This window comes from Saimiri boliviensis, chromosome 7 (assembly GCF_048565385.1).
Source record: "Saimiri boliviensis isolate mSaiBol1 chromosome 7, mSaiBol1.pri, whole genome shotgun sequence".
In the NCBI taxonomy this organism is placed as follows: domain Eukaryota; kingdom Metazoa; phylum Chordata; class Mammalia; order Primates; family Cebidae; genus Saimiri; species Saimiri boliviensis.
In genome coordinates, this window is record NC_133455.1 from 3,903,090 (window position 1) to 3,924,418 (window position 21,329).

At 43.5% G+C, this 21,329-nt stretch overlaps 1 protein-coding gene across 1 annotated transcript in view; it reads left to right on the top strand.

Moving 5' to 3' along the window:
- Nucleotides 1-21,329, top strand: part of TMEM132D (transmembrane protein 132D) — an 825,236-nt gene that overhangs the window by 728,417 nt on the left and 75,490 nt on the right. The gene's annotated exons all lie outside the window — the stretch shown is intronic.

The window sequence follows — 21,329 nt, forward strand, 5'->3', positions numbered from 1 at the left end:
TGCTTTGGAACCCCCTGCTTGTATCACATCTGCTGATGTTCCTTTGACCCACACCAGCCACCTGGCCAAACCCAGATTCGAGGAGTGCAGAAGAAATATGCAGACTGCCTCCTCCTCCTTCCTATCTGTGGAAGGAGAATTCCACACTTCACCTCCTGAAGGAGAATCAGCAAAGCTCCTGGTTGCAAATAGGCGTGGAGGAATCTGTGGCCATTTTTATAATTGACCACAATTGTGTACAATTGACCACATCGTATATACCGTAATCGGTAAAAGTGGTTAACATGATTTTCTGCAGTTAAGTGATTTTTTTCTGTTCCTGTTTTTTACCCTCTTCAAGTGTTTGCCCAAATATCACCCCAAGAAGGCCCATGTTTCTTGTTTTTCCTTAAAATCACATGTGCTTTTATGTTATTTTATTTGATTTATTAGTTTTTTTTAAGAGTCAGAGATCTCTATTAGAGAAATGGAAATCGAAATCACCAGGAGATACCATCTCACATCAATCAGAATGGCTATGATTAAAATATCAAAAAAAGTCAACAGATGGTGGTGAGATTGTGGAGAAAAAGTAACACTTTTACATTGTTGGTGGGAGTATAAATTAGTTCAACCATTATAGAAGACAGTTTGGCAATTCCTCAAAGACTTAGAAGCAGAAATACCGTTTGACCCAGCAATCCCATTACTGGGTATATATCCAAATGAATATAGATCATTCCTTTGTAAAGATACATGCACGTGTATGTTCATGCAGCACTATTCACAATAGCAAAGACACGGAATCCCAAATACCCAGCAATAATAAACCGAGTAAAGAAAATGTGGTATGAACTACTGTGCACCCATAAAAAGGAACAAGATCATGTCCTTTGCAGGGACATGGATGGAGCTGGAGGCCATTATCCTCAGTGAACTAACACAAGAACAGAAAACCGAACACTGCATGTTCTCGCTTGTAAGTGGGATGAGAATGATGAGAACACATGGACACATTGTGGGGAACAACACACACTGGGTTCTGTCAGAGGAAGCAGAGAGAGGAGGCAGAGTATCAGGAAGAACAGCTGATGGATGCTGGGCTTAATACCTAGGTGACGGGCTGATCTGTGCAGCAAACCACCACGGCACACGCTTACCTACGTAACAAACCTGCACATCCTGCACGTGTACCCCAGAACTTAAAAACAAAAGAGTCAAGGAACTTACTTACTCTGTTCCCGGGCTGGAGTGTAGTGGTGTGATCACAGCTCACTGCAGTCAACAACTCCTGGGCACAAGCAATCCTCCGGCCTCAGCCTCCCAAGTGCACATCACCACGCCTGGCTAACTTTTTTTATTTTTTATAGAGAGGTGGTCTCACTGTGTTATCCAGGCTGGTCTCAAACTCCCAGGTTCAAGTGATCCTGCCACCTTGGCCTTCCAGAATTTTGAGATTCCAGGTATGAGTTACCATCCCCAGCTACATATAATTTTAAACATCCAAACACTGGCAACGGCCTCAACCCTAATTTATTTTTCCCTATCATTATCGCTTTTAGACATACGGGGTAATTTGCTGATTTATTATAGTGATTGTACCTACCCTCTGTAGAATATATGTTCCATTGGAGCAAAGTTTTTGTTTGTTTTATTGATAGACATAGCCCATGGGGGATGTATCTCATTAGGTACTCATTAGGCCCCCAATAAATATTGGTGATTTTTTAAAATAAATGAGTGCACCGACTTCAAAATCGAAGTCATAAGCAAGAATGAGATACTCCTAATTCCACTTACAAGTATTTAGTGTCATTTTTCCTTCTGTCTAGTTAATTCCCCATTTTCTGAAATTTATGTGGTTTTGGCAGCCTGTGACTTTTCAGCACTGTGAAAGCCTCCATCGGTGAGGAATTTCCAAGCCATGCACCAAACCAAAGAGAAGGCTCTCAGCCTGAAGTGCGGTCCAGACGGCTGAGGGCTGCCCTGGCTGTATTTGCATTTCCCCTTCCAACATGCTCAACAGGATCTTACCCAAATCGCAGCATTTGTTCTCAGACTAAATACACCTTTGTGCCTGGCACTTTACTTCTTAACAGCTGTCGCTGGGCAATGCCCATGGCACATGTCAGGGACAGAGTTCTCTTTCTTAGGAGTTAATCACTCAACTTGGTCCTCCCACCTGCGGTAAGCAATGCGCGTCCTGCTCTACTTGGCTGCCCTTCAGCGAAGTTAATTACCAACAGTAAGATATTTTCTGTCCTCTCAGAGGCCCTGGTGAAAGTCTTGAAATGGATTTTAATTCACTGGAATTATTATCTGTAGTGTTGTATAGTAGAGAGAGCCATCAAAGCAATTTGGGAGGCTACTGCAAATCCCAGTAGGAAAGGAGTCCTCTCCCTAGATCAGAGAAGGAAAGACCATCTTCTTGTTATTCTGCTTCTCTGGGTGGCCTGCCTTCTTCTGTGGCCTTGGCCAAGCAGAGGGAAAATTTCCTGAAATTCCAGGAGCTAGATTTATGGGTCCCAACAACTGCCTATGGTGACCCAGTGGTGTCTACGTCCCTCTGTTCCTCAGTAAAACAATTACACCTTCTCTTCTGAACAGTGTGGTGGAGTCACACTGTATATGAATGTGTTGTGGGAATCCAGTTGCTTACATAAGCATGGCAGGAGCGATATACAAGGAGAGAAATAATAATCCAATAAGAGGGAGATTTTGCTGTGCTCAGACACTGAGGAGCTACCTAGTGGCAAAAGCAAGAAGGGAGTTGAAATCTGCTCTCCTCCTGACACTCTCCCTTCCCAGATGCCTCTGGAGGTGTGAACATCTCTCTGCATATACATTTGAAGATATCTAGTTCCAATGCGGTCCCTGAGCATAAGCCTCCTCAGTGGCTCCCAAATTCAACCAAAGGAAACTGTGACCAGTGTGCTCACTGGAAGGGAGCACACCTGTGTTGGAATTACTCCAGATTCTACTTGATGTTTTGCAAGGGTGGGGAATAAGGAGTTTGCAAGGGGAATGTGGACTCTGCTAGGTATTTCGCTTCACGTCTTGACCCCTATAAGAGTTTCAACTCTACTAAACCTAGAAGAATTTTGGGCATGAGAAAAAGAAATTTGCAAACTAAGGACACTAACTCTGAGAAGTTAGATGGACGAAGCACCATTGCGTTTGCAACAATAATAAATTGTGTAAGCTACAGGGCCTAAGTACAACAGCAAGATGATTTGCCTATCTGTTTACTGATTGATTTAGAGATAGAGTTTTGTTCTTTTTGCCCAGGCTGGAGTGCAATGGGGTGATCTCAGCTCGCTGCAACCTCTACCTCCCAGTTTCAAGTGATTCTGCTGCCTCAGCCTCCTGAGTAACTGCGTGGCTATTTTTATTTTTTGTATTTTTAGTAGAGATGGGCCTCTTTATAATAATTTTATTTATACAGAACTTTACATGATTTGGAATGATTTTCTTCTATAACTTTTCCACCTAAAATATTTGTAATACAAATAAGGAAACTGAGATACATACTGTAAGTCATGTGATCAACATCAGACTGGCAATAAGTGGTGGTTATCAAGCCTGGCTCTTGGTGTCAAGTCCTGGGCTCCTTTTACTCCAGTGTATGACATCACTCTTGAAAAGCAGGCCATCCATATGCAGAAAACTGAAACTGGACTCCTTCCTTACACTTTATACAAAAATTAACCCAAGATAGATTAAAGACTTAAACGTAAAACCCAAAACCATAAAAACCTTAGAAGAAAACCTAGCCAATACCATTCAGGACATAGACATGGGCAAAGACTTCATGATGAAAATGTGAAAAGCATTTGCAACAAAATCCAAAATAAACAAATGAGATCTAATTAAACTAAAAAGATTATGCATGGCAAAAGAAACTGTCATCAGAGTGAACAGGCAAACTACAGAATGGTAAGAAACTTTTGCAATCTACCCATCTGGCAAAGGTCTAGTATCCATAATTTACAAGGAACTTAAACAAATTTACCAGAAAAAAACAACAGCCCTATCAAAAAGTGGGAAAAGAATCTGAACAGACACTTTTCAAAAGAAAACATGAACATGGCCCACAAACATATTTTAAAAGGCTCAATATCACTGATCATTAGAGAAATGCAAATTAAAACCATAGTGGATACCATCTCATGCCAGTCAGAATGGCGATTATTAACAAGTCAAGAAACAATAGATGCTGGTGAGGCTGTGGAGAAATAGGAATGCTATTACACCGTTGGTGGGAGTGTCAATTAATCCAACTGTTGTGGAGGGCAATATGGTGATTCCTCAAGGATCTAGAAGCAGAAATACTATTTGACCCAGAAATCCCATTATTGGGTATATACCCAAAAGAATATATCATTTTATTATAAAGACACATATTCACATATGTTAATTGCAGCACTATTTACAATAGCAAAGTCATGGAACCAACCAGATTTCCATCAGTGATACACTGGATTAAAAAAAAATGTGGTACATATATACCATGGAATACTACACAACCATAAAAATAAATGAGATCATGTGCTTTGCAGGGACACAGATGAAGCTGGAAACCATCATCCTCAGCAAACAACACTGGAACAGAAAACCAAACACTGCATGTTCTCACTCACAAGTCGAGTTGAACAGTGAGACCACATGGACACAGGGTGGGGAAAAACACACACAAGGGCCTGTTGAAGGGTGTGGGATGAGGGGACGGAACTTAGAGGATGGGTCAATAGGTGCAGCAAACCACCATTGCACACATATACCTATGTAACAAACCTTCACGTTCTGCAAATGTACCACAGAACTTAAAGTAAAATAAAATAAAGAAAAGCAGGACATTGTTATTTCGGATGCCCTAATTATTATGTTGACTGATTATTTATGTAACCAGGCTATGTTTGTTCTGTTCCAGTTTTTATTAAAATAAATTTGTATTTCCCTCTTCTCTTGAACCACAACTTAAAAATTACTCCAAAATTTGAGCAATTTGGAGATTTTCTTACCTGTCTTCAGACCATCTGAAAACACTGAAAAAGGAACACAAATTTTCTTCACGTCCTCAGCACATGCACATTGTTTTAAATGCTGGCAACTGGGGGAAGGGGGGCTAGAAGTTGAGACTCCATCCTAAAGAGCCAGTCAATGCATTAGTCATTATGGACATCCACAAAAATAACGTAATCACATGCATTACCTCTCAGTTCACAAATGCAAAGTGACAGCCTATGACTTAGCTTCAAAAAGCTAAGTCATTCTTTTTGTCTTTTATCAAGACAAAAAGAATCTGAGAGGAAATTGAGAACGCAGGAGGGAGAAGGTGAAGGTGATAGAACTGAACACTAGCGTAAACATAAATCACAAAGGAAGATGGGTTTAATGCAATGTGAGAGTCAGAAGCTGAAGGTGTTAAAAAGATCATCTGCTCGTCAGATGAAGAATCCCTCAGGCTGAAAATCTTTGGTGAGAAAAAGCCAGACTGTGGACAAAAAGAGCCAGCTAGATCGAGGCTGTTTAAGCTTATATGAGAAATAACATATCATTAGGTAACACCTTATTTTATAAATTTCAGGTACAAGGTAAGAAATATTTCTGGGAGTACAAAGTATCGTATCTTTCATCTCAAAAGTAGTTTTAAAACATCACATTTTGAAGATTTTTCTTAGATCCAAAGCTTATTAATCTTATATACACTTACCTAGTTTTACTGTGCTTTGAAGATACAGCATTGGCTGTAAATTGAAGGTTCGTGGCAACTCTGGGTTAAGTAAGCCTGTCAGCACCATTTTTTGAACAGCTGTGCTCGGTTCGTGTCTCTGTGTCACATTTGGGTAATTCTCACAATATTTCAGGTTCTTTCTCTATTATACCTGTTATGGTGATCTGCAATCAGTGATCTTTGCTGCTATTATTATAATTGCTTCGGAGCACCACAGATCTCACCCATAGAAGACAGTGAACTTAATCAATATTGTGTGTCTTCTGACTGCTCCACCAGCCTAACATTCTGCCACCTCTTTCCCTCTCCTCGGGCTTCCCTATTCCCTGAGACTCAATAATACTGAAATGGGGCCAGGCCGAGCATGGTGGCTCATGTCTGTGATGGCAGCACTTTGGGAGGCTGAGGTGGACAGATCACCTGAGGTCGGGAGTTCAAGACCAGCCTGACCAACATGGAGATACCACATCTCTACTAAAAATACAAAATTAGCCCACCATGGTGGCGCATGACTAGAATCCCAGCACTCAGGAGGCTGAGGAAGGGTAATTGCTTGAACCCAGGAGGCAGAGGTTGCAGTGAGCCAAAAACACACCACTGCACTCCAGCCTGGGCAACAAGAGTAAAACTCCATCTCAAAAAAAAAAAAGAAAAGAAGAAAGGAAAAAGAAAAAGAAATGAGGCCAATTAACAAACCTATGGTGGCCTCTAAGCGTTCAAGTGAAAGGAAGAGTCTCTCATTTTAAATCAGAAGCTAGAAATGATTAAGCTGAGTGAGGAAGGCACATGGAAAGCCAAGACAGGCCAAAAGCTAGGCCTCTTGCCTCAGTTAGTCAAGCTGTGAATGCAAAGGAAAATTCTTGAAGGAAATGAAAAATGCTGCTTCAGTGAACACAAATGATAAGAAAGCGAAATAGCCTTGTTGCTGACATGGAAGATGTTTTGGTGGTCTAAATAGAAGATCAGACCAGCTGCAACATTCCCTTGAACCAAAGCCTCATCCAGAGCAAGGCTATGTAGGCTGAGAGAAGCAAGGAAGGTGCAGAAGAAAAGCTGGAAGCTTGCAGAGGTTTAGGGAAAGAAGCCATCTTCACAACATGAAAGTGCAAGGCGAAACAGCAAGTGCTGATGGAGAAGCTGCAGCGAGTTCTCCAGAAGATCAAGTGAAACATCCTTGAGGAAGGTGGCTACACTAAGCAAGAAACAGTCTTCCAGGGAAAGAAGATGTTGTCTGGTGCTTTCCTAGCTGGAGAGAAGTCAATGCCTGGCTTCAGAGCTTCAAAGGACAGGCTGACTGTCTTGTCAGGGTCTAATGGAGCTAGTGACCTTACTGAAGCCAATGCCCATTTAGCATTCCCCAACCCCTAGGGCCCTTAAGGACTATGCTCAGTCTAGTCTGCATGAGCTTTGTAAATGGAACAAAAAGCCTGTATAACAGCCTATCTGTTTGTAGCACGGTTTACTAAATATTTTAAGCCTACTGTTGAGACCTACTTCTCAGAAGAAAAGATTTCTGTTAAAATATTCCCGCTCATTGACAATGCACCTCATCACCCAAGAGTGCTGAAGGAGGTATAAAAGGAGATGAATCTTGTTTTCACACCTGCTAACACAACATCCACTCTGTAGCGTATGAATCAAAAAGCCATTCTGACTTTCAAGTGTTATTCTTTAAGAAACACATTTTGTAAGGCTACAGCTGCCAGAGACCATGATTCCTCTGATAGGCCTGAGCAAAGTAAATTGCAAACCTTCTGGAAAGGATGCACTATTTTCCATTAAGAGTGTGTCTGATTCATGGGAAGAGCTCAGAATAGCCACGTGAACTGGGCTTTGGAAGAGATTGTTTCCAGCCCAGCTGGATGACTTTGAAGGGTTTAAGATTTCAATGCAGGGAGTCACTGCAGGTGTGGGGGAAACAGCAAGAGAGCTAGAATTAGAAGTGGAGCCTGAAGATGGGACTGAATGGCCACAATCTCATGACAACACTTGAGTGAAGTGGATTTGCTTTTTATGGATGAGCAAAGAAAGTGGTTTCTTGAGATGGAATCTACTTCTGGGGAAGATGCTGTGAACATTGTCGAAATGACAACAGAGGTCTTAGGATACTATATAAGCTTAGTTCATTAAGTAGTAGGATTTGAGAGGATTGATTCCAATTTTGAAAGAAGTTCTGCTGTGGGTAAAATGGTATCAAACAGTGCAGCGTGCGACAGAGAAGTCGTTCATGAAAGGAAGAGCCAATCGATAGAGCAAACCTCATGGTTGTCTTACTTTAAGATGTTGTCACAGCTGCCCAACAGTCAGCACTCACCAGCCCGGTCAGCCAGCAGCCATCAACCTCAAGGCAAGACCTTCCACCAGCAAAAAGATTATGATTTGTTAATGACTTAGATGATCATTAGCATTTTTCCCTTTATTGCCCATTTTAGGTTTCTTTATATATAAAAGAAATATATTTATTTATTTCCCCCCCTTTTTAAAAATTGTACTTTAGATTCTGGGGTACATGTGCAGATCATGCAGGATTGTTGCATAGGCACATACATGGCAAGGTGGTTTGCTGCCTCCATCCCCCAACACCTGTATCTGGAATTTCTTCCCGTGTTATCTCTCTCCAAATGTCCCTACCCCCCACTGTCCCTCCCCTAGCGCCCCCACAACTGACCCCTGTGTGTGATGCTCCCCTCCCTGTGTCCACGTGTTCTCATTGTTCAACACCCGCCTATGAGTGAGAACATGCAGTGTTTCATTTTCTATTCTTGTGTCAGTTTGGTGAGAATGATGGTTTCCAGATTCATCCAAGTCCCTACAAAGGACATGAACTCATCTTTTTTTGTGGATCATTAGCGTTTTGTCAATAAGACTTTTTTTTTTCGACATGGAGTCTCGCTGTGTCACCCAGGCTGGAGTGCAGTTGTGCAATCTCGGTTCCCAGGTTCAAGCAATTCTCCTGCCTCAGCCTCCCTAGTAGCTTGGATAACAGGCACGTGCCACCACACCCACCTAATTTTTGTATTTTTAGTAGAGATTGGGTTTCACCATGTTGTCCAGGCTGGTCTCAAACTCCTGACCTCAAGCGATCTGCCTGCCTTGGCCTCTGAAAGTGCTGGGATTACAGGTGTAAGCCACTGCACCTGGCGCTCAATAAGATATTTTTTTTAATTAAGACGTGTATGTTGTTTTTTAGACATAATGCAATTTCATACTTACTAGACTACAGTACAGTGTTAACATAACTTTTATATGCACTGGGAAACCAAAAACTTCATGTAACTCTCTTTATTGAGACACGAGCTTTCTTGCAGTGGAGCCAAATTCACAATATCTCCAAGGTACGCCTGTATCAACAAATATTTCAGGGCTTATAAGCTTGCTCTCTGCACTGCAATGCATAACCCAAGCCTGTTGGTGAATTACTTCCGGCTCCAAGGACCTTTGTTGCCAGCCCCAGATCTCATCATCTTTTATTTATTCACAGTTTGCATATGGTAAGAACATGTGGGAACAGCTCCCCTTTTTTGCCTCAGCCCTGACCTGGAAGGAGCAGCTCTAGATGAGAAAGGGATTTGGAGACTTTATCATTATTCAGGAAGAAGTCAGACCACCTGGACCCAATTAAGCCCTGGCCGTGGTCCAGCTTGGCATCCGAAAGTGTAGACATGACCAGAACCATGGCAAGCATGAGGATTCCCGGTGCTACACAGATCTTTTGGAAATAAAATACTTGTGTATCTGATTTAATGTGTTAGAAAAATATAAGTAATATATCAAAACAGGGATCACAAATGTTTCACTTAGAAGAAACTTAAGGACGTTTTTGTGAAAGGAAAAGAAAAGGTAGAATAGTGAAAGTGATGGTTAGACACATGGCATTTTGAAAAAATGAAAATAAATGTGAAGCTGGTGTACATAGAAGCTTAAAGCACGAGGTGGCCCCTGCAGTACAATTCATATTCATTCATTCAAGTGCATCTTGAATCCCCTCTCCATTTCAGTCCCTCCTCTTGATGATGGAAATATAGAGGTAAACAAAAAATCGATGAAGTAGTTTGTCCCATTGTATTTGCATGCTAAGAAGGGATCATTTAAGATGCGATCAGATAGAAAATAACACAACAGACTAAGAGTGTTTAATAATAGAAGTTATTATCCATTCTGCATGACGTCAAGCTCAGAGACTGCCAGTTCTGGATGAGGCTTTGTGGCAGTGCCATGCAGGGGGACCCAGGCTGGCTCCCCAGCAGCTCCTTTGACTCAGTCCTCACTGTCACATGGTGGCTGCCAGTGCTCTCGCCACACCTCACGCCATCTTTCTCACAGTTGTGTTTTGTGCCTGGTCACCTCAGATAATGTGCTTGCGACTCCCAGTCCACAGACAAGTATAGGATGAGTGAACGCTAGGATGGTTTTTCTCAGAGCGGGACCCCCAGACCAGCTGCATCAGCACCACCTGAGAACTTGATAGAAATGCAAGTTTTTAGGCCCCACCCCAGACTTACATAATCAAAACCTCTAGGGTTGGGGGCTGGCGATCTATATTTTAACAAGGCCTTCGGATGACTTGGTTGTGGGTTGAAGTTTAGAAACTGCTTTACGAAAATGCTATTTGGGTAAAAAGCAGCCTGATTTCAGCAAAAGTACATTCAAAGGGTAGATTCCTAAAGCGACACAATGTAGATATCGGGCATTAGGACTCTAGATCCTCTATCGGCCACTAGCTAACTGTGGGATTTCAGGAAGTAAATCAACCTTCCCGGGTTTTATTTCTTTACATGGTGATGGGAGTTGGGTAGAGTTTGAGAAGAGAGTTAATTATGTCAGCAGTTCTCAGCCAAGGGTGATTCCCCACCCAGGGGACACTGGCCAATATCTAGATACATTTCTGATTCCCATCAAAATAAGATGGGATACCACCAGCATCTGGAAGGTAGAGGACAGAGATGACACTGAATAGCCTATAACTTATAGGACAGCCCCACAAAACAAAGAATTCTCCAAGTTTAAATGTCTGCAGAGCCCAGGTGGAGGCCCCCTGGGGGAGTGAACTCGAGGGTCCATCACCGCTCTGGGAACCACAACACAGGTGGACCTTGAGGACGTCACATTAAGTGAAGGAAGCTGGACACGAAAGCCGTGTCTTATATGAGTCCGTGTATGGGATTCGTCTGGAATAGGAAAATCCGTAGAGCGGAAAGTAGATTAGGGGTTCCCAGGGCCTGGCAGGGGCAGGAATGGAAGTGACTCATAATGGGTATGGGGATTCTTTTGGATGTGGCAAAAATTACACAATGGTCATGGTTTTGTGACTCAAAGAATATACTAAAAATCAATTTTATACCTTTAAAGGATAATTTTATGGTATGTGAATTATGTATCAATAAAGTTGTTATTGATAAAAAAAAATATCCTAAAAGAGGAGATGGATTGAGGAGCCCAAATAGCAGACTCCTTAGTGGAAATTATACTTATAACTCTTAGAGAAAGCTGCAATTTTTCCAGGGATAATGCCGTCACTGTTTGAAAGAAGGAGCACATTTTCCAAGAATCATCGTGACTTTTCCTTCTATTAACTCTGAACTTGTCATTTTATCTCAGTGAATATGGCTATAATTTTTACCTTTTGCAAAAAGCTCGATTGTTTTGGAAACCATTCAGAGAAAGCGCAGAAGAGAAAGACTTCTCTCCGACAGGTCTCTTCCTCTAAAAGTTCCCTCCACCCATGCACAAACGTTTCTTGATGGTGACAGTGTACCAATCATCATGCTCAGTGCAGCCTCCTTTAGGATTCTGAATAAAACATGGTTCTTTGCACTTCCTAGAGCTCCCATATCTTAGAAACCCTGAATCCAGGGCTTGGGTGGGCTCCCAATTGGGCAAGCTGCTATTTGAATTCACAATTAAATTGTTTTAATATTAAATAGATATTTAATATTAAATATCTAAATATCTAGATCTAAGCTGTATCTACTATTGTACAGATTCTGCAGCGTCAGAAGGTTTCTGTTAAGGAATAGTCTTCAGTGAGAGGGGTGATGAATCGAGAAGCACGAAGAGAAGACGAAGGTCCCCTGATCTTTCCTCATCCTTTGAGGACCTGTGCCAGGACCAGCAGCTGCTGTCCGTCCTGCAGAGGCCCCTAACTCCTGCCACTGCTGTAGCCAGAGATGAAATGTATGTGGCCCTTTAGACAGAGCAGGGATTTTCCCGATTCCCACAGTCCCCTGTCCCCATTGCAGCCCCAACACGGAGTCCAGTGAGAGTTAACAGGTCCTACTGGGTGCATCATCATTTACACTGAGCCCACGTCACTCATTTTTACCTGCCCTGTGGGCATGTGAGTTCATGATGCCTGCTGTGAAAATCAGACCAGTTGTCAAGGCCCAGCTTCCCTGATGGCTGGCTCTGTAACTGGACAACTTATATAACCTCGCTGAACCAGATTTTCATCACCTGCTGAATAGCAATCATAATAGCTGCTGTTTCCAATGGTGGCTGTGAGAACTGAAATAAGGTAATGCATATAAACATGATAACCCAGGGCCCAGAACATAGCGTCACCTGAATAGCCACTATTATTCTTATTGTGAGCACCGTGCCCGGGGTCATGCCAGCATCCCTTTTGTGATTTAATTTTTTTCGACACTTACACAAAGGAAGGCAATCTAGAAAAGGTCTATCCAGAAGGAGGCAAGGCTCCGTGGGACGACACACTCTGTGTCATGTTCTAACTTTCTGTCCTGCTTTGTTTTTAACATGGCAGAGTGTCTCTTTTGTAGGGGGGATAAAAAGAAGAAAAAGAAGAAACGTCTTTCTGCCCTTGGCCAAAGTTTTCTTTTTAACACCGGTCAATTTCCAGTTCAGGGGAGAACACGTGTGGAGAATGGTGTCAGAGAAACCGGGCAGAGACAGGCTCACTTCTTCTTTTATTTCGCAATGAACATTTTGCTGTTTGTTTTATCACACGCCTATGTATCCATCCCTACAACAACTGACCCATTTTTTTGTCCGTTTCAAAGTTAGTTGCAGACATCCCAAAGCTTTATCTATAAACACCTATTGTTAAGCAGAGTTGAATGTCTTTACAGCTCATTTTTTTTATTAATTTTTTTATTGCATTTTAGGTTTGGGGGTACATGTGAAGAACATGCAAGATTGTTGCATAGGTACACACATGGCAGTGTGGTTTGCTGCCTTCCTTCCTCTCACCTGTATCTGTCATTTCTCCCCATGCTATCTCTTCCCACCTCCCCACCTCCCTGTCCCTCCCCCATTTCCCCCCAATGGACCCCAGTGTGTAGTGCTCCCCTCCCTGTGTCCATGTACAGCTCATTTTTTAATGTGGACTTTACACACCATGAAATGCACAAACCTTAACAGTACCCAGTGGTGAGTTTTGAGACACGTGTACAGCTCTGCGTCCTAGAGAGCCGTCCAGACACATCATTCTGCTGCTGCAGAAAGTTCCTTCAGGTTCCTCTCAAGACCGTCCTACCCTCTCCAGGTGCAGCCAGGCTTCTGCCATCTTCATAATCCATTAGTCTACCTATTGCTAGAGTTTCATATAAATCAGATCATTCAGTGCATATGGAGGGCTTCGTCCATTCCACACAATATTTTTGAGATTCAGTCATGTTATGATGTGAATCAGCAGTAGTTCTTTCCTTTTCATTGCAGAGTAATTTTCCCATGTATGAATATACCTCTATTTTCCTCAGAGAATTCCAGCTTTCAGCTTATTTGACTGAAGCTGGTTTGACCGCTGAATATGCAAGCCTTCGTGCAGACATATGTTTGTATTGTTCTCTAGTAAATACCTGTGAATAGAATCAGTTGGTGTATGGTCAGGCCTTGTGTTCCCACCCAAATCTCATCTTGTAATCCCCAAATCCCCATACGTCGAGGGAGATACCAGCTGGAGGTAATCAAATCATGGGGGCGGTTTCCCCCATGGTATTCTTGGGATAGTGAGTAAGTTCTCACGAGACCTGATGGTTTTATAATGGGCTGTTTCCCCTTCACTCAGCACTTCTTCCTGCCTCCTCATGAAGAAGGTGCCTTGCTTCCCCTTCGCCTTCTGCCATGAGTGTAAGTTTCCTGAGGCCTCTCCAGCAATGCTGAACTATGAGTCAATTAAACCTCTTTCCTTTGTAAATTACCCAGTCTCAGGCAGTTCCTTATAGCAGTATGAAAATGGGCTAGGACAGCTGGGTATGTGTTTAACTTTACAAGAAACTGTCAGACTTCACGCCATCAAAGTCTGAGAATTCCAGTTGCTCCAAGCCCTTCCCAGCATTTGATTATTTTAGCTGTTTAATTGCAGCCATTATGGTGGGTGAGTAGTGGTATTGCTTTGTGGGGGACAAACCTGTTTTAATCACACCAGGCCAGTGGGGAGCAGTCACCACCAGTGATGCGAAGTCTTGACTAAGGTCAGAGGAAAAGCTGTCATGTTCCACTTTTGACATGAGTTGACCAGGAAATGCATTCCTGGGAGGCACAGAACCCGAGGCTGGATTGTCTCCCACTGGCTTCCAGGCTGTGTCGTGGCTGTTTTCATTCCAGCCTGCTTTGTGGTTTTTATTTTTTCCTGGAGAATTTGCATATAAATTGAGCTGCGCACTGGGTCCCTCCTTGAAGAGCTGGTGAAAGACAGCCACAGTATTTGGATCCTCAGTTCCCACCGGTGAAGGCCTAGGAAGCCATTCAGTGTCATGCACTTGAACAAAGAAAAGAATGATTTGGTGCCAACTTCCATCCACCTGGGACATCTCAGTGTTCCTCTTCCTTCAGGAATAGATTGCAATTCCAGGTGAGGAGGATTCATGGGTAAAGAAAATAGGCTTGGACAAGAATAAAGTAGGCTGTCATCCTTGTATCAGTCTGGACTGACAGGAACATCACAGAGCTGACTGGGAAGAATTGAATGAAGGGGCATTCTCAGAGGGTGTGGGGGATGGGAAAGCACCCAGGGATTCATAACACTGGGAAGCCATGAACACCCCAAAGCCTGGAGGGGCAGGGAGAGAGAGCTGGTGCTGGACCCCAATACAGTGATAGCAGAGAAGGAAGCCTCCCAGGGACCGGAAGCTTCATCCATGGAGAAATAGAGGCACCCACCACTGCCCAGCAGCAACCCAGCAGGGAAAGGGGAGGTAACAAACACCCCAGCCTTTCTGTCCTCCTATTCCTGTCAACACCTTCCAGGGGCCAAGCCCAACCCCAGATCTAGTAGTAAGAGAGGCTCTGGTGATGTAACCCAAGGAAGTCAGCTTCCTCGGGGAGGTGGGGGCAGAGAATGGCAGAGGATGAATCTGCAGAGGCAGAAGGTGGGGAGCAGCAGAGTCCCAGAACTCATTTAACTCATAATAGCTGTTGTTTGAATGTAGGAGGGAGAAATGAAAAATGCTATTTCCAACAAGAATTGCTGCAGCTGTTTTAGCATTGTTAGCTCGTGAAATGCTTCGTCAATTTTGAGACACAAACGCAATTACAACTTGTATTATTGAAAACTAGTTTCTTAAGGGCACACCTGCCTTATTATCAGTTTGTCTCGAATGTTCTGTACAAAGTCCACCCCTTCTAAGTCTTGTCCAAGAATTTCAGGGGCCTGCAGGTGCAAGTGAGGTCTTGGGGAGCCACTCCCAGGACCCAGTGTCAGAGGTTCCCTGCTGCTGTTACACCTTGCAGCCACACAGTGTCACTGTTGAGGACTGGTCCCGTGCAGTCCAGTGGCCGCTTGGCTGACGCTAGGGAGATGACTGTGCTTGCTCAGGTCCCTGGCAAGTGTGCACAATGATGCATGGTGTTAGACCATTCTCATCTTGCTATAAAGAAATACCTGAGAGTGGGCGATTTATAAAGAAAAGAGGTTTAATTGGTACGCACTTCTACAAGTTGTAGAGGAAGCATGGCTCTGGCATCTGCTTCTAGCAAGGGCTCAGGAAGCTTCCAAGCATGGTGGAAGGCAGAGAGGAATAGACATGTTACGTGGTATAATCAGGAGCAAGAGTCAGGGGGAGGTGCCACAGAGTTTCAAATGACCAGCTGATCACCAAGACACTCATGAGGGATCCACCCCCATGACACAGTACCTCCCACCAGGCCCCACCTCCAACAGTGGGGATCACGTCTCACCATGAGACTTGGTGGGGACATCCAAACTACGTCACTCATCACGGGCGTTAATAATACTCACTTCACTTTCCACGTTCACTGTGTTTGTCAGCTCCGACTGCCATAAAATACCACAGACTGGGCGGCTTAAACAAGACATCTGTTTTCTCACAGTTTTGGAGGCTGTATGTCTAACATGAAGATGTCAGCGGGGTTGGTTTCTGGTGAGGGCTGTCTTCCTGGCTTCGGCACAGCTGCCTTCTCTCCATGTCCTCACAGTCTTTCCTTGGTGCGTGGAGAATGGAAGCTCTCAGAGGCCTTTCTTTTCTTATAAGGACATCACTCCTGTCATCTTAGGCCCTCACCCTTATGACCTCTTTTATCCTTAATCACTTCCCTAAAGACCTTGTCTCTGAAAACAGCCAGATTGGAGTTAGAGCTTAAACACAGGGAACTGAGAGGGCCACCATTCAGCCTATAACCCTCACCCATTATTCTGTAAGATATCACACTGTTCAAAATGAGAAGCACGTTTCCCAACAAAACTGTCAGGGCTTCGTGCTAAGCAAAAGTCACAGGTCTGCAAGCACAAACCTGCTCTGCACTCCAGAGGAATACCCCTCTCCAGATCATTCAACACTTTCATTTGAGTTTTGAAAGTCTGCCTCTTCCCCAGCAACAAAGTGGCAGTGTGAGGATCCTGCTTTAGAAGACTGCAGCGTTTTCAGCTCTCCACTCTCAGGACTTAGGTGCTTGCCCACACTACATTTCAGAATTAAGTGATTCCGACATGGCAAAGTAGGTCAACCTCCAGGGGGCCTGTGGCTTCTACAGCTAGACAGAGGAGAGGCTGGCATGAGCTGGGTAACAATTTCAGTGATTCTCCAACTTAATCTCTGTCCAGCAGAACTCAGAGAGGGGCAAAAGCCATAACAGGGAAGATGGGTTTAGGAAACTGTTTTGATAGATTTAGGAAATTACTTTAATAGCTGTTTGGGTACAAGAAGTAAACCAGTTCTTCACTCCAACCCTGCAGCATCTGCCCACTGCTGTGATCTGAAGTTTTCACCCAGCCCTCTGAAATGACTCCTTGAGATAAGTCAGCTATGATACTAAATGTCCACAGAAGGCTCAGTTCACCGGAAAGTCTTCGATTTTGATATTTGGAAGCCAACTCTCAAAGTCTGAGGTGTTCCGTTAAATACTTATGTTCAGCTGTTTTCTTTTCAGAATTGTTTTAAACAAAAGGAACCAAGGTCCTTTTTACAATTTATTTAGAAGACATGATGACCCCAAAAACTGTGCAGTCTTCCCTCGTGGGCTCTCCCAGGAAAAAGCCAGAATGTTGTCCCTCCTTCCTGCCATTCTTCAGAATGTGTTTCCCAACAGGTTTGGGGAAGGAAGCAGGCAGATATCCAACAGAAGAGAGAGATACTTAAATAATTATTTCACCAGTTTTTAATCACATCACATTTTTACACATTCAACACATTTTTTAGTACATAGTATGCTCTGGGCAGAATTCATCAAAATGGTATTTGCAAATGCTGGATGAATTTTTCTGCAGGCAATGATTCAACCACATCTCAAGTCAGGTCATCTAAAATCAGACTCATGTCCCTCGACTCTTGGCCTGAAATTGCTTTAGATGGCCTCACACCATCTTGGTCACCCACACATGAAAACTCTGCAAGTCGCCTTTGACCACTTCTGTCTTCCATCTCTGATACTCAGTTAATCACCAAGCCCTGCTGCTTTTTTCTTTGTAGTAACCTCTGAGAACTTTTCTTCTTTGTGCCCTATCAGGCTATGTTCTTCTAAAGCATCCGAGACTCTTCATTTTTGAGGTCAGAAAACTTAAACGTAAGGGAAGTTGTTGGTGCTTGTACCTAAAAAGTCACAGATTACATAGATTGACTGGATACACAGGTTCAAACACTACCATCAGGAACCAGACTCCTCTCTCTTGTCTCTGGCTTCACTCACGTGAGCTTCATTCCTAAGCCAGAGGGATATCAGCAGATTCAGTTCCATGATCTACTCTGTCGGCATCACAATGGAAAGAGACATCGTTTCCCCTCCTGATGCCAAGTCTTGGGACTGAGTCTTATTGGCTCAATCTGGGTGATCTGTCCATCTCTGAACAAATCAATGTGACCAGATGGAATGGGATTCGCTGACTGGTGAGGCCTGGGTTACATGCCAGGTCCCAAACCAGCTCTTCCAGCCCATTCTGCCTGGGAGTAGGAGAGAGATGATTCTACAAGAAAAATGTGAATTGCATTCTGTGAAAAGTAGACAAAATGGATGTGGTTGAGGCCAAAACAAGTGCCCATATGACCCCAGCATGTGACAGGAGCTGATGCAGGAGCAAAGCACAGATTCCTTCAGAAACACAATCCACTGACGTAAGTGATTTGCAGCCCCCAAATCGGAGCTCATCCCTGTTCAACAAGCTCTTTCCTCCCCTTTCAACAGAGGGAATTTCATCCTTGCTCCATGCTCTTCTAGCCTTACTGTCCCATCTCTTCTACCTCAGGCAACATCTCAGCTCTTACTTCACAGGAAGTTGAGAAACTGTTGTATGGAAGCAGATTCCCTGGCTTCCCACCCTATCCACAGCCATACTAACTCTCCCTCTGGTCACAGTGGAGGAGGCAGCCTCCCTCCTGTCTTAGAACCATGCCTGCTTTCCTCTGACTCCCCACTACTCTTGTCTTACCAATTTTTTCTTCTTTTCCTTTTTTTTTTGAGGCCAAGTCTCACAACATCACAGTGTCAACCAGGCTGGAGTGCAGTGGCACGATCTAGGCTCACTGCAACCTCTACCTCCCAGGTTCAAGCAATTCTCGTGCCTCAGCTACCCAAGTAGCTGAGATTACAGGTGAGCACCACCATGCCTGTCTAATTTATTTTGTATTTTTTTTTTAGTAGAGACAGGGTTTTGCAATGTTGGCCAGGCTGGTCTCAAACTCCTGGCCTCAAGTGATCTACCCACCTCAGCCTCCCAAAGCACTGAGATCACAGGTGTGAGTGCCCGCACCTGGCCAGTTTTCTCTTTTCTGTTATGCATATGTCGTTTATCTCTCTTCATGCCTTTCTTCCCCAGTTATGAACATGTTTGCGTTTCCTCCGTGTTAAGGGAAGAACAGATTGACTTTCTATGTAAGGTGTCCCTCCAGCCACTGCCCACTTTCAGGTTTTCACAGCCCATCCACATGAATGCATCACGTGCACTCATGTGCTCCCTTCTAATCCATACCGGCTCTTGGCCTCAGCCTATTTATCACTGAATTAAAATGGCGCTTCCCACGGTATCAGAACCGAATGCTTGCTGTTCAAACCAAGAAATACATTGTCCATCCTCATCTACTTGAAGTCTCCGCTACATTTGAAACAATCGATGATATGGTTTGGCTCTGTATCCCCACCCAAATCTCATCTGGAATTGTAATCCCCACGTGTCAGAGGAGGGACCTACTGGGACGAGATGAGATCACGGGGGTGATTTCCCCCAGGCATTCTTATGATAGTGCAGGAGTTTCACAAGATCTGATGGTTTAAAAGTGGCCATTCTGGGCACAGTGGCTCATGCCTGTAATACCAGCACTTTGGGAGGCTGAGGCGGGTGGATCACGAGGTCTGGAGTTCGAGATCAGCCTGACCAACATGGTGAAACCTCATCTCTACTAAAAATACAAAAATTAGCTGGACATGGTGGCACACACCTGTAATCCCAGCTACTCAGGAGGCTGAGGCAGGAGGATTGCCTGAACTTGGGAGGCGGAGGTTGCAGTGAGCCAAGATCGTGCCACTACTCTCCAGCCTGTGCAACAGAGTGAGACTTTGTCTCAAAAAGAAAAATAAATAAATAAAGTGGCCATTTCCGCTGCTCTCTTTCTCCTGCCACCTTGTGGAGAAGACACTTGCTTCTCCCTCACCTTCCTCCATGACTGTGAGTTTCCTAAGACCTCCTCAGCCATGTGGAACTGTGAGCCAACTAAATCTCTTCTGTTTATAAATTACCTAATGTCAGGCAGTATCCTTATAGCAGTGGAAAAATGGACTGATACTATTGATCACTCTCTTCTTGAAAGATTCTTTTTGCTGAAATTCTTCAAAACACTCTTCCCGTGTTTCTCCTAACTTCCTTTAGGAGGCTGCTCTTCCTCCGGCAACACTTGAAGACAGACGTCCCTTATCCTTCCATCCTCTGCCTCTTCATTTCGCAGGATGCCACCATCCTGAGGAATTTTGTACGTTTGCATGGGTTCAGTCAATATCTGGGTATACTTCCATGCCAACAAATGATTCCCTGATGAGAAATTCCAAACCACTTTTACGTTTTGAGCTCCAATTGTCTGTGCCATATACCAGCTTGGTATCACACCAATAACTTAAGATGTCTGAAAGCAAATGCATTATTTTTTCTCAAAATCCTGCTCATCCATTTTTGTTTTCTATTTCAGAAACAAGGAGTCCTTCTTGATTTCTCCTTGTTCATTTTGCCTCCTCTCCCCTGCAAAGCAAGCATATGCGTATGCAAACAGAGAGTCAGTCGTTAGGTCTAATAATGCATTCCATTTCCTTATGTATCTTAGAGCAGCCCTCCTCTCTCCACCTTTACCACGACTCTTTGAAGCCCTGCCACTGTCATCTCTTACTTCAATTTCTACAACTTTCTACGTCATTTTTGGTCTCCAAATGGTACCCTTCCCAAACCACTCTCCATATGGAGATATAAATAAGACATAAAGCTCACCTACCCCTCCCCTGGCACCAGGTGCTTCATGATGTTGATAATGTCCTGCTTTATCTCATGTTGCGTCTCATCTCCACCCCCTGACAGGTTCTATTTCTCCAGCCAAACTGAAGAATGTCTCCACCAGCACGCCCTGCTAAAACATTCACTCCCCTAATCGGGCCTTTACTCCCTAATAGATAAAATCTAGCATTCTAGCAAGTGGATTGACAGCTGCAGAGGAAAAAGCAATGAAATTATATGCCATAAATTTGAAAAATAAGATTAATTATGATTATCAAAGAAGCCACATTACGTTCTTAATAATCATCCCTATTTTAAAGTTACGTAGGCATTACAAAGACCAGATGGTCTGTGGTTTTATTTTCAGTTATCAGGCTAAAATCATTATCAGCTAATGGAATTTTATATAATTTGTATGTTTCATTTGCATTTGTGAAGTTTGCAGTGTCTGTTGTTTCCATTGCGTTCGCATCCTATTTTCTATTCATAAAAATAGATCAATGGCTTAACACGGGTTAACTGCAGTGCAAACCTTAGTGACTAAGATGGTAATGTCAGTTCTGTGTTCATAATAATGACATGAACATAAAGAGTGGACACATGTCATGTGTAAATAGGAATGTACTGAGGCAGGCGAATCTGCAAGTATGATGATCAAGCATCGAAAAAAGGGTGTGCTCTGGTTTCAATGTGTCCCACAGAGTTTAGGAGTTAGAGGCTTGATAGCCAGTGTGC